Here is a 12181-nt window from a genome sequence, read left to right as displayed (position 1 = left end):
CATAATAGGAATATTTGTTTACCTTAGTGAATAATCTTCCAACTGATTTCTGATCCACAAAATCTGAGAGCAACAACTTGCTGCATATACATACTCAGCTTCAGTTGTGGAGAGTGCAATGGAATTTTGCTTCATGCAAGACCATCCAATCAATGCTTGTCCCAAGAATTGACAGGAGCCACTTGTACTCTTCCTCTCAATTTTGTCTCCAAAATAATCAGCATCACAATAAGCTACAAGATCAAAACTAGAACCTTTTCTACCAAAGGCCAAGATCAGTACTACCTACTAGATATCTAAGAATCCTTTTAACTGCAGTTAAGTGGGATTCTTTTGCACAAGTTTGAAATCTAGCACATAAACCTACTGCAAACACTATGTCAGGTCTGCTAACAGTCAAATATAATAATGAACCTATCATGCCTCTATATTCTTTTTTAGAAGTAGATTTTCCACTCTCATCCTTATCTAAACATGAAGATGGATGCATAGGGGTGACCATGATTTTTTCCTCATTCATTTTATATTTCTTAAGAATGTCTTTGACATACTTTTCTTGACTTATGAAAATTCCATTTGGATGTTGTTTGATTTGTAAACCAAGGAAAAAACCAAGTTCACCCATCATGCTCATCTCAAATTCATTTTGCATAAGGTTGGAAAACTCTTCACACATTTTTGGCTTAATTGATCTGGCGGTCCCTTAACTTATTTCTTTTATTCAATTTGGTCCCATAAGTCTTAACTTTCTCAAACACGTCCCTCAACTTATTTCTTTTACTCAATTTGGTCCAATTTTTATAATTTTAATCCCCTAAAAAAACAGACCGTTGGATTACGGAGGTCTATCAGATTTTACAGTGTATCACCAACACCTAATTTTTTTTGTTTTATTCATCTTCTTCCTCCATCTTCATCTTCTTTCAACCTTCATCATGCCATAAAAAATCTAATTTTTTTTCCTTCTTTCTTCATCTTCTTCCTCCCACTTCTTCATCATCTTCAAATAACCTTCATAAATAAAGTTCCAGAAACCCCAAAAAAAATATAAATTTAACATCAAAACTTCTCATCTCATCACTATTATCATCATCTTCTCATCACTATACCACACTAACAACAACACCTAATATCATCATACCCATAAATCTTTGAAACTCCTCAAAACCATTTCCTTCAAAACCGAATTATTCTTGATGTTCTTTTCCATCTTCATCTTCTTCCCCATCTACATCTTCATTCATCCTTCATCATCTTTATAAAAATAAAATAAAAATCCAACTTTTTTCTCTTTCAAAAAGTACAAACTCAATAATTAACATCACCACCATCTTGCAAATAAAAATCAAATCTAACATCAATTTATTAAATTCATCACTTTCAAGTCTTCAACTACAAATTCAATTTGTAGTAATAATATCTTGCTGGACATTTTTGTAAAATAATTCTACTAGAAAAGCTTCGCTTCAACTTCTAACTGAACCACACAAAAGCTTCTTTCACTTCAATCTCAATTCCTCAATCTCACACCATATCCAACATTATCATCATAATCATTTCAATTCCCCTTGTACGCTCCCAATTCAATTAAATGGTGATGTACGATGAACCCTCTTCAATTCAATTAACCGGCACTGTAACGCCCCAATTTTATTTAATTATTATTAGTCGATTTAAGGTCTTTTATATATATATATATATATATATATATATATATGATTTTATATAATTATGTTGATTATGTGGTGTGTTATATTTTATTAAATGAGTTATTTTACTATTTAATAGAATAAGTGGGAATTAGTAATTATTGAAGTTTTGGGGGTTATATTTTAATTAAAGGAATTAAGAAGGAGTTAAGTGTTATAATTGAGGGAAGTTAAGAATAGGGGAAAGTTGGTAACTGTCAGTCAGAAAACATTTTCACGTGGAAGCAGTTTTTGGGAGAAAAACCAAGAGAAAGCCAAGAGAAGAGCCAAGTGGGGAGAATTCAGATTTTTGTTAAGCATTATTCATCAATCTAAGGTAAGGGTGAGGCTAACTTGCAATGATTTTAGTTTATATAATTCTGATTCTGTTTAATAAAGATTATGAATAAATTTGGAGAATTGGGAATTAGGGTTAAGGAGAGAATTGATGATTAAATGATGAAATTAGGGTGAATTGATGTAGAAATGATGAACAGACTTTAGATAATTCATATATTGATGTTTAGAATCAGTTTTAAGGCTAGAACCATGGAATTGGGTGAATTTTTGAGAAAAACTGTAACCTGGCCGTACTGTTATTCATCGCTCGCCTCCCGGGTGATGATCCTCGCCATAGCGAGTGATGAAGATCATCGCTCGCCTCGCGAGCAGGAGTTGTTCGCCTCGCGAGTTGCATTTCGCAGCTCGCCATAGCGAGCAAGTTTACTCGCCGTGGCGAGTGTGACCAGAGAGCTTGTAAGATTTTGTGTTTTTGAGCTGTGAGTTTAACTTTGGGTGTTTATGAGGGCCTGAACATGTACCTTAATGATTAGGCGAAGTTTTAGATTGAGTTTGAACTCAGAATAGAGTCAGATTGGATTCTAGAGTGTTTTACCCTAACTCGCCGTGGCGAGTAGAGGCTCTCGCCTCGCGAGCTAGTGCTTGACAGACTGCTTGGTTTAGGATTTCATGTGACCTTGTCGCACGAGAGGTTGTGAGCTGAACTTTGGGATAGCAATGAGAGATGTATAGGATATAAATGATGAACTGTGAAGCTGGTTATGGCCAATTGAGGTTATTAATGTGATAAAATTGTACAAGTAATACTTGGTTTATGTTATAATGCTAGACATCGTTGGATTGTATAAGATATTGTTATATCATGCTGACGTATACTGTTGTTGTTGATTGATTATGATTGTTAATGATCGCTGGTTTATATTTAATTGCATTCAATTAGAATGTACAATGTGTTGGTTCGAGTTGTCGTTTCTAAGTAACAGAGTCATAGGTTGTTGATGTTGACCAAGTTGGGGAGTGAGTGAGTTATTATGCACGATCGTTGTCGTCACCTATGTTGTTGTTGTCGTAGTTGAGTTGTATGCTGATATACACAGGTGGAGTCCTTTCATGATTAGGAAACTGTTGAGGGCTCATGCCCTGGAATGCTTTGTCATTCAACCGTTGAGGGCTCATGCCCTGGAATGCTCGTCATTCAACCGTTGAGGGCTTATGCCCTGGAATGCCTTGTCATTCAATCTGTTGAGGGCTCATGCCCTAGAATGTTAATCATTCAATCTGTTGAGGGCTCATGCCCTGGAATGTTCATCATTCAAATTGTTGGGGGCTTATGCCCCGGAATGCTTAGTCATTCATTGAGTTGAAAATAGTACCCCGTCGTTCGTTGTCGTTGATGTAGTGGATGATGTTGTCGTTGTCGTTGATGGTGATATTGTCGTTGTTGTAGGTTGTGTTGTGGTCGTTGTTGTTGAGGGAGATATTGTTGTTGTGGTCGAGTTGTTGTTGTCGTTGTTGGTTGATTTAGTAAGAGTTATTAAAGTCGAAGAAGTATGAATATTATTGTTGACTTATATGTTGCTTATTACGTTATTTAATTAAGTTGATGATTTATATATCTATTATTATTGTTTGTGAATCTCACCCCTTCTGCTTGGAATTGTTGCCCTTCGTATGGGTAACTTGCAGGTATTGAAGTTTATTAGAAGTGGTGGCTCAAAGTGTCTAGGGCTCTGATACGTACGGGATGGGATTTTCTTATTGTTTTTCATTCCTATGTATCAAATTTGAATATTGCTGACGTAGCCCTATGGTTGTTGAATTTATGTTGATAAGGCTCTATGCCAAAGATTTAATTATGGAGATTTAAACTATTGCTATCGTTGTTTTGATGCAAATTTTCCGCTGCAAATTTAATAATGACTTGAAGGACGTTTATTAAATAGATTTTATATTCTATTTAAGAAATTTTGAAAATGTAGTGTGACATGCCCGTTTGGGAATTACTCTGATGCATGAATTATTAATTAATTGATTTTTGGGAAACGGGGTGTTACAGGCACTGGTCAAAAACTAATTGTTTAGAATGAGGAAGAAAGAGATAAATGTTGAAGCTTTAAGGTTTTGATGATATGTGGGTCTGGTTTTTGGTGATGCTGATGAAACTTTGAACCCAGATTTGAAGTGAAGACGATGTGTTGGTTTCGACAGCGATTTCGATTCAACGCATTAGGAACATGGTGCGGAAGAAGGAGATGAATTCAGAGGCATTGTGGTGACAGCGGTGGAAGTTTTTGGATTTAAAGTTGCTAGGATTTATGATTTTAGGTTTCTGGAATTTGATTTTATTGGAGCTCAAGTTTTTTATTTTATTTGTGGTGACAGATGAATTCAGAGGATGGTTTTATTGGAAGAAAAAGAAGGGGAAGAAGGAGTGTAAAATGATTAGTTTGAAAGAGAAAAAAAGTTGGGTTTTTTTATTTTATTTTTATAAAGATGATGAAGGATGAATGAAGATGTAGATGGGTAAGAAGATGAAGATGGAAAAGAACATGAAGAATAATTCGGTTTTGAAGGAAATGGTTTTGAGGAGTTTCAAAGATTTATGGGTATGATGATATTAGGTGTTGTTGTTAGTGTGGTATAGTGATGAGAAGATGATGATAATAGTGATGAGATGAGAAGTTTTGATGTTAAATTTATATTTTTTTGGGGTTTCTGGAACTTTATTTATGAAGGTTATTTGAAGATGATGAAGAAGTGGGAGGAAGAAGATGAAGAAAGAAGGAAAAAAATAGATTTTTTATGGCATGATGAAGGTTGAAAGAAGATGAAGATGGAGGAAGAAGATGAATAAAACAAAAAAATTAGGTGTTGGTGATACACTATAAAATCTGATAGACCTCCGTAATCCAACGGTCTGTTTTTTTAGGGGATTAAAATTATAAAAACTGGACCAAATTGAGTAAAAGAAATAAGTTGAGGGACGTGTTTGAGAAAGTTAAGACTTATGAGACCAAATTGAATAAAAGAAATAAGTTAAGGGACCGGCAGATCAATTAAGCCCACATTTTTTCTTTAGTTGCACAAAAAATGATGTCATCAACATAAACTTGAACTATAAGTAAGTCAGAGTTATGTGTTTTTCTAAAAAGTGTGGTATCAATTTTTCCTTTTGAAAATCCATTTTCAATTAAAAATGTGCTAAGTCTGTCATACCAAGCTCTAGGAGCTTGCTTAAGACCATAAAGTGCTTTTGTTAGTTTAAAAACATGATCTGGTTTTTCTCTATTTATGAAACCATGAGGTTGGCTTACATAAACTTCTTCATTTAGAAAACCATTTAAAAAAACACTTTTCACATCCATTTGAAAAAGTTTAATGCTTTTATGTGCAGCATATGCAAGAAGAATTCTAATGGCTTCTAACCTTGCAACTGGTGCAAAGGTCTCATCATAGTCAATACATTCTTGTTGGTTGTAGCCTTGAGCAACTAACCTTGCTTTGTTTCTGACAACCTTTCCTTCTTCATCAAGCTTGTTTCTGAAAACCCATCTTGTTCCAATGATGGTTTTGCTTTGATTATTTGGAACTAAGTTCCAAACTTTGTTTCTTTCAAACTGAGAAATTTCCTCCTTCATGGCCTCAATCCAAGAGTCATCAACAATGGCTTCATTGATTGACTTGGGTTCCATTTGAGAGATCATTGCCTTGTTGTTATCTTGAAAGGACAATCTGGTTCTTATACCGTCAGTTGTGCTTCCAATAATTTGATCTGCTGGATGATCTCCTACCATTCTCCAACTTCTAGGTGGACTTTGATGATTCTGATCCTGAACATTCTAATCATCTTCTTTTTCCACTGCATTTTCAATGTTTTGAATGGGAACATTCTAAAGTACTGACACATCTATGTCTTCACTTTCTTTTGGTTGAGAATGTTCATCATACTCATCAAATATGACATGCATACTAATTTCAACTGTCTAGGTTTTTAGATTGTACACTCTATAACCTTTAGAAGTTGTAGAGTATCCTAAAACGATAGCTTTATCTGATTTAGGATCAAACTTACCCAATTTTTCTTTATTGTTCAGTATGTAACAATAACAGCCAAATATGTGAAAATAAGATATGCTAGGTTTAATGTTTTTCCAGAGTTCATATGGGATTTTGTTAAGAACCGTTCTTATTGAAACTCTATTCAAAATGTAACAAGATGTGTTAATGGCTTCTGCCCAAAAATAATCTTCTACATTTGATTCATTTAACATTGTTCTAGCCATTTCTTGCAAAGTCCTATTTTTTCTTTCAACAACTCCATTTTGTTGTGGAGTTCTTGCACAGGAGAAATTGTGTTTAATGCCATTTTCATCAATTGAAGGATACATTTTCAAACTCTCCTCCATGATGACTTCTTACTGTGATGATATTAGAACCTTTTTCATTTTGAACTCTTTTACAAAAGTTTTGAAATGTTTCAAAAGATTCATCTTTGTGTTTTAAAAATAGAACCCATGTAAATCTGGAAAAATCATCAACAATAACAAAACCATATCTTTTGCCATTTAGACTTGCAGAAAAGTCATCAATTGTTTTAAAACTATTTTTTTACTTGTTTTCCTTTAACACAAGCTTCACAGATCTTGTCCTTTTCAAAGCTAATCTTAGGCAAACCTCTAACTAAATCAAGTTGAGAAAGTTTAGCAATGGTTTTCATACTTATATGACCAGCCCTTTTGTGCCAAATCCATTTGTCTTTTTCAAGAGACATAAAGCAAGATTCAGCTGGCATATCATTTAGTTCTAAAACATATAAGTTTCTTTTTCTTGATCCAAAGAAAAAAAGTTTGTTAGAGGAGGTTTGTCTTACTTCACATATGTTAGGTTTAAAGACAACTTCAAATCCACTATCACACAATTGACTTATGCTAAGTAGATTATTTTTTAAACCTTCTACATACTGAACATTTTCTATCTTAGCAGAGTTAGGATTACCTATAGTACCTTTACCTCTGATTTTACCTTTGTCATTGTTTCCAAATGTCACTAGTCCTCCATCCTTCTTTTCAAAGGTTAGAAAACAGTTCATGTCACCTGTCATGTGCCTAGAACAACCACTATTCAAGTACCATGGTTTTGTTCTTGCACCTTGAGGCAGGACCTACATTTGACAAGATAAAAATTTTAGGTACCCATGTAATGTCGGGTCCTTGAGGGTTAGTTCTTCTAAGAGATCTTGTTCTAAAAGTAACATTCTGTCTTTTATGATCAGATTTGTCACAGTAGAAACATTTCTTCTTAACCTTCTCAACCTTTTGTGAACTTTATCTATTGAGATGAGAACGTTCTGAACTAAGATTAATCTTATTTTTCTTAAAAAGTTTTTTCTTAACATAACATACGGACTCATTATGTCCATACTCATTATAGTGATAACATTTAATTTTCATGTCAGTCTTTTGAGGTACAAAACTTTCAATAATTTTGTTTGGATCTTTAAAGCCTAAACCAGATGTTTTAGTACTTTCTCTTTGAGATCCCAAAATGTTTTGAAATGTTTCTGTAGATTTTATAAAACATGTAAGATCATTCTTCAATGTTTCGACTTCCTTTTTCAAAAGCATGTTTTCATTTTGCATTTCAGAAGGTTTAGAAAGAATGCCTTTTTGTTCCTTGTTTAGTTCTTTCTGTTTTTCAGACATTTCAAAATGAGAATTTTGCAAAATTTGTATGGTCTTTCTAGATTCATCATACTTGTTCTAAAGTGTTTCTTTTTCTTCTTTTATTTCAGAAAGTTCCTTAATTAAAGAATGTCATCTATTAGTTAAGAAGTTTGAGTCATATAAGAGACTATCTATTTTACTTTCAAGATATTTATATAAAGAATTAGTTTTTATAGATAATTACCTCTTCCTCATCATCTGATTGAGCCATCAATCCCATGTCAGCATCTGCATCCTCTTGAGATTCAGATTCTTCAATGTCATCCCAGGTGATCATTGCCTTCTTGAAAGGAGGTTTTCTTTGCACCTTTTTGATGTCTGGGCATTCACTTTTGTAGTGTCCAGTTTTGTTGCATCCAAAACAGGTGACTTTGGTTTTGTCAGCCTCAGTTCTGGTGTTGTTATTGGTGTTTGGAAACTAATTCCTGATTTGATTTCTTCTCATCATCATTCTTTGTATTCTTTTGGAGATTAGTGCAAGTCCATCTTCAGCTTCTTCTTCATGAACTTCTTCTAACTCTTGTGGTTCTTGCACATCATCATCAGCTACTGATGAGGTTTGCTGAGAAGCTTTCAAGGCAAGTGATTTTACCTTCTTCACTGGTTTGTCTCCTTGAAGTATAACTTCATGAGCTCTCAATGAACCAATGAGATCTTCCAGGTTCATAGATTTTAAATCTTTGATCTGAGTAATTGTAGTGACTGTAACAGCCCGATTTTTAGCTAGGTTTATTTTAATTATTTTAATTATGTGTTTGTGTGTGATTATTTGTGCTTGTGTGTATTTAATTGTCATCGGGTGCATTTTCATGGGTTTTCGTATTAGAAGGGTATTTTGGTAATTTTGTGAGGATGGGTAAAATTATAATTTTTAGTGGGAATTGCTTTAGTAATTAGTGAGAATGGTTATTTCATTAAGTTACTAGAGAAAGTCGAGATTTTACCGTTAGTGACATTTTACCGTTATTAATTAAAATATCGTTTGGAGTGTAGTAATATTTTTGGTTTGAATAGAAACGGGTTAAGCCCACTAGAAACTAAGTTAAGCCCATTAGTAGAGATAACACTAGGGTAGTGTTAGAAGAACCAAATCATTTTCATTTCACAAAACATTTCTAGAGAGAGAAAGTGGGAAGAGAAGATAAGGGTTTGGAGAGAAGAACTTGAAGAATCCAATTGGGAAAGCTTAGGAGCTAAATTGAAGCCTAGGTTTGGTCTAATCTTCATCTAAGGTAAGGGGGTTAGTCTTTATCATAATCATGTTCCTTCTTTGCAATTTTTCATGATTTGGATGAAATGGGTTGAAATGAATGAATGGATAATTGTTGCTAAATTCGTGCTCCAACTTTGATGATATGTTTGTATGCATGAATTGATAATAATTGTATGATTGTTGGTTAAATTACATGTTTGAATATGTGAAAATGAAAAGTTATGAAAATTGTGCAAAATGGATGAATTTGACATGTTGTTGTTGAATTATGATGGAGGGTATGATTATATGTTATGATTGTAGTTGATTGATGATGTTGATCTCATTTCATGACTTGGGTATGATTTATGTTGAGATGTTGTTGAGAATTGTGTTGAACTTGAAGAGATGAATTGTGGTTGTTTGAGAACTTATTGTTTTGAGAAAAATTATTTTAAACAATTTCATAACTTGTACAAATGCCCCGAAACGAGCGAGTTCGATGTGTTAGAGCCTCGGGTTATGCCTCGGATCACTTTTGATGATTGAGGATTTTAAACGTTCGATTTTTGATCGAAATTGGCGAAAACCCGCGGCCGAGACACGCGAAAACGCGCGTTTACGGAGCCCTGCGCCTGTAGTGGAGCGCTGGGCGCCCACTTACAGGGAGTCAGCGCTTGTGCGCTGCACCTCTAGCGCCAGGCGCCCATGACAGGACAACGGGAACGTTGTTCCGTGTCCGGGTGCTTGGGGGTGGTCGTGCAGGGGTCCTAGGCGATCGTTTTGAAGTGTTCTTTTGCTGTTTTCACCTACTTTTCTACTGGAACACATTTGGCTTTGTCGAAACTTTAATTTTCTAAATGGTTTGAAACTTGAGTTTGTGTCGTTTCGTTTTTTCGGAAATTGTTGGAACTTGGTCTTGGTGAACAAAAGGAGTTGCAAGCTTAGTCTACAGTTCTTATGGGCTTAGGCAATGCTTGTAAGGTTCGTACAATGTCTTAATCATGTCAAAATTGATTTTCGAGTGGGAATGTGGAATGTTTAAACTTGGGATTTTCTCATACGAACTTAGGCTAACCTTTGAACTAATCATCGATAGTTCGTAAGTGGCCTAAGCTCATACTTATATGATTGATTAAGATTGAATTGTAGGATTTCAAACTTGAATAAGTTGCCTAGCTTTGAAAATTATCAATGTTGACCGTTTACCACATGATTTGGATTTTTGTCGGAAATGTTTCTTTAGCAAATTGTTTTGTGAGTTATTGTGATTATTCTTGTATGACTAAGTGAAGTTGTATGAGGAAGTGATTATATTTTGGATATGATGTTTATCATGAGATGTTGTTTTTCCCTATTACTTGGAATATGAGAATGCTTGAAATGGTGAAACTATATGATATAGTTGATGTTGCATGACATTGTTGACTATTGATAATTATGTTGAAGTGTGATGGTGAATACTATGATTTAATTGTGTATGGGCATGTTTTCTTGATAATGCAATGTTGTGGAGATAATCAATATAATTGGGTGTTGTCCTATATATTGAGTTTGACATGGTGATTGTTGTCGCATTATCGAGTCCTTACACATGTCCATGCATCATAGTCGTTGTTGCTGTAAAAGGGATGACTCTTTTACTTCGAGATTATTGTAAGGCAGAGGTGAGCCTTACATGCGATGTTGACTTGTCCATCGGAGGTGACGACCTTGTTGAGATTTGGTACCGCATGCATTTATGTGTCCATAAGTGCATATCATAGCATGAGTCATATGTGAATTATGTGATTGGTGATGAATTGAGATGAATGAATGTTGCTAATGATTGTCTATGACTGATGTTGTGAATGAATATTTATGATTGGATAATTATTCATGTGATTGATATATGTGGATATGAACTAGCAAGTTGTGATATAAGTATTTATGCATGACTATTATTATTCAAGTACATGATATTATTGAATTTGATTATTATCTGGATTATGATAATGTAATGCTTACCCCCAGTGGTTTTAACCGCCTACTTGCCTGTATGGGTGAGTAGACGTTGTGCAGGAGTAGTCTCGGTGAGTCTTTGCTTGGGATATCGGGAGCTTCCTCCGATATCGGTGTCGTGTCGGCTCTGATCTAGGCTTGTCGTGTCGGTCTAGATTAGGTTGTTTATATTTTCGTTTGGATTATTATTTTGTTGATGACTACCCGTATGTTTGGGTTTTGAGATTTATCTTTGGGATATGATTTATTTGCTCATGACATGTATATATTTGATCACTCTGATTTATATTCCGCTGTAACTGTTGAGGTTTACATACATGTCTATCGGTTTTTGAATTTTGAATAAGACGTAATCTCTATTTCTTGAATAAATGTATTATTCGCATGTTTAATTGCTTTAATAGAAATAAGAGCGTTACAAGTTGGTATCAGAGCCATGGTTAGTCGTGTTTAGATTAATCTTTGTTGTGTTGTTTCTTATCGGTTAGAGGGTTGTGTAGTGCGAACATGGCAGGAGGTCGTGATGATGCGGCGAAGTTTGAGGAGCTTGCAAGGTTTTGCCCCTACATCAATGCGGAGGATGCTATGGTTTCGAAGTGTGTGAAGTTTGAAAGTGGGCTTAGGCCGGACATCTATCAGTACATGTGTGTTCAGGAGATCCGAGACTTTGATACTTTGGTGCATAAGTGTCGTATGTTTGATGATGCTGGGAAGGCTAAGTCTAATTACTACAAGGCTCAGGGTGAAAAGAGAGGAAGAGGACATGGGGCTGGAAAACCTTACAGCAAGGACAAAGGAAAGAAGAGAGAAGCTGGTGGTGGCTCTAAGCCAAGTTTGGCGGATGTCAAGTGCTTTAAGTGTGGATCTATGGGTCACTATGCTAGTGATTGCAAGAATGATTTTACTTGTCACAAGTGTGGGAAAGCGGGTCACAAGGCGGCCGATTGCAGAGGTGTTGCAAGAGAGATTACTTGTTACAATTGTGGAGAGAAGGGTCATATTAGTACCAAGTGTACCAAGCCAAAGAAGGCGGCGGGAAAGGTGTTTGCTTTGAACGCAGAGGAGGTGGAGCAGCCGGATAATCTTATCCGAGGTATGTGTTTTATCAATAGTACTCCTTTGATTGCAATTATTGATACTGGTGCTACTCATTCTTTTATCTCGGCTAGTTGTGTTGAACGTTTGGATTTGGTTGTAACTCCTTTGTTGCGTGGAATGGTTATTGACACCCCGGCTAGCGGTTCGGTGACTACTTCTTTTATGTGTGCTAAGTGTCC

Source organism: Medicago truncatula, unplaced genomic scaffold (assembly GCF_003473485.1).
Source record: "Medicago truncatula cultivar Jemalong A17 unplaced genomic scaffold, MtrunA17r5.0-ANR MtrunA17Chr0c03, whole genome shotgun sequence".
Taxonomy (NCBI): Eukaryota; Viridiplantae; Streptophyta; class Magnoliopsida; order Fabales; family Fabaceae; genus Medicago; species Medicago truncatula.
Note: the sequence above shows the minus strand (reverse complement) of the source record.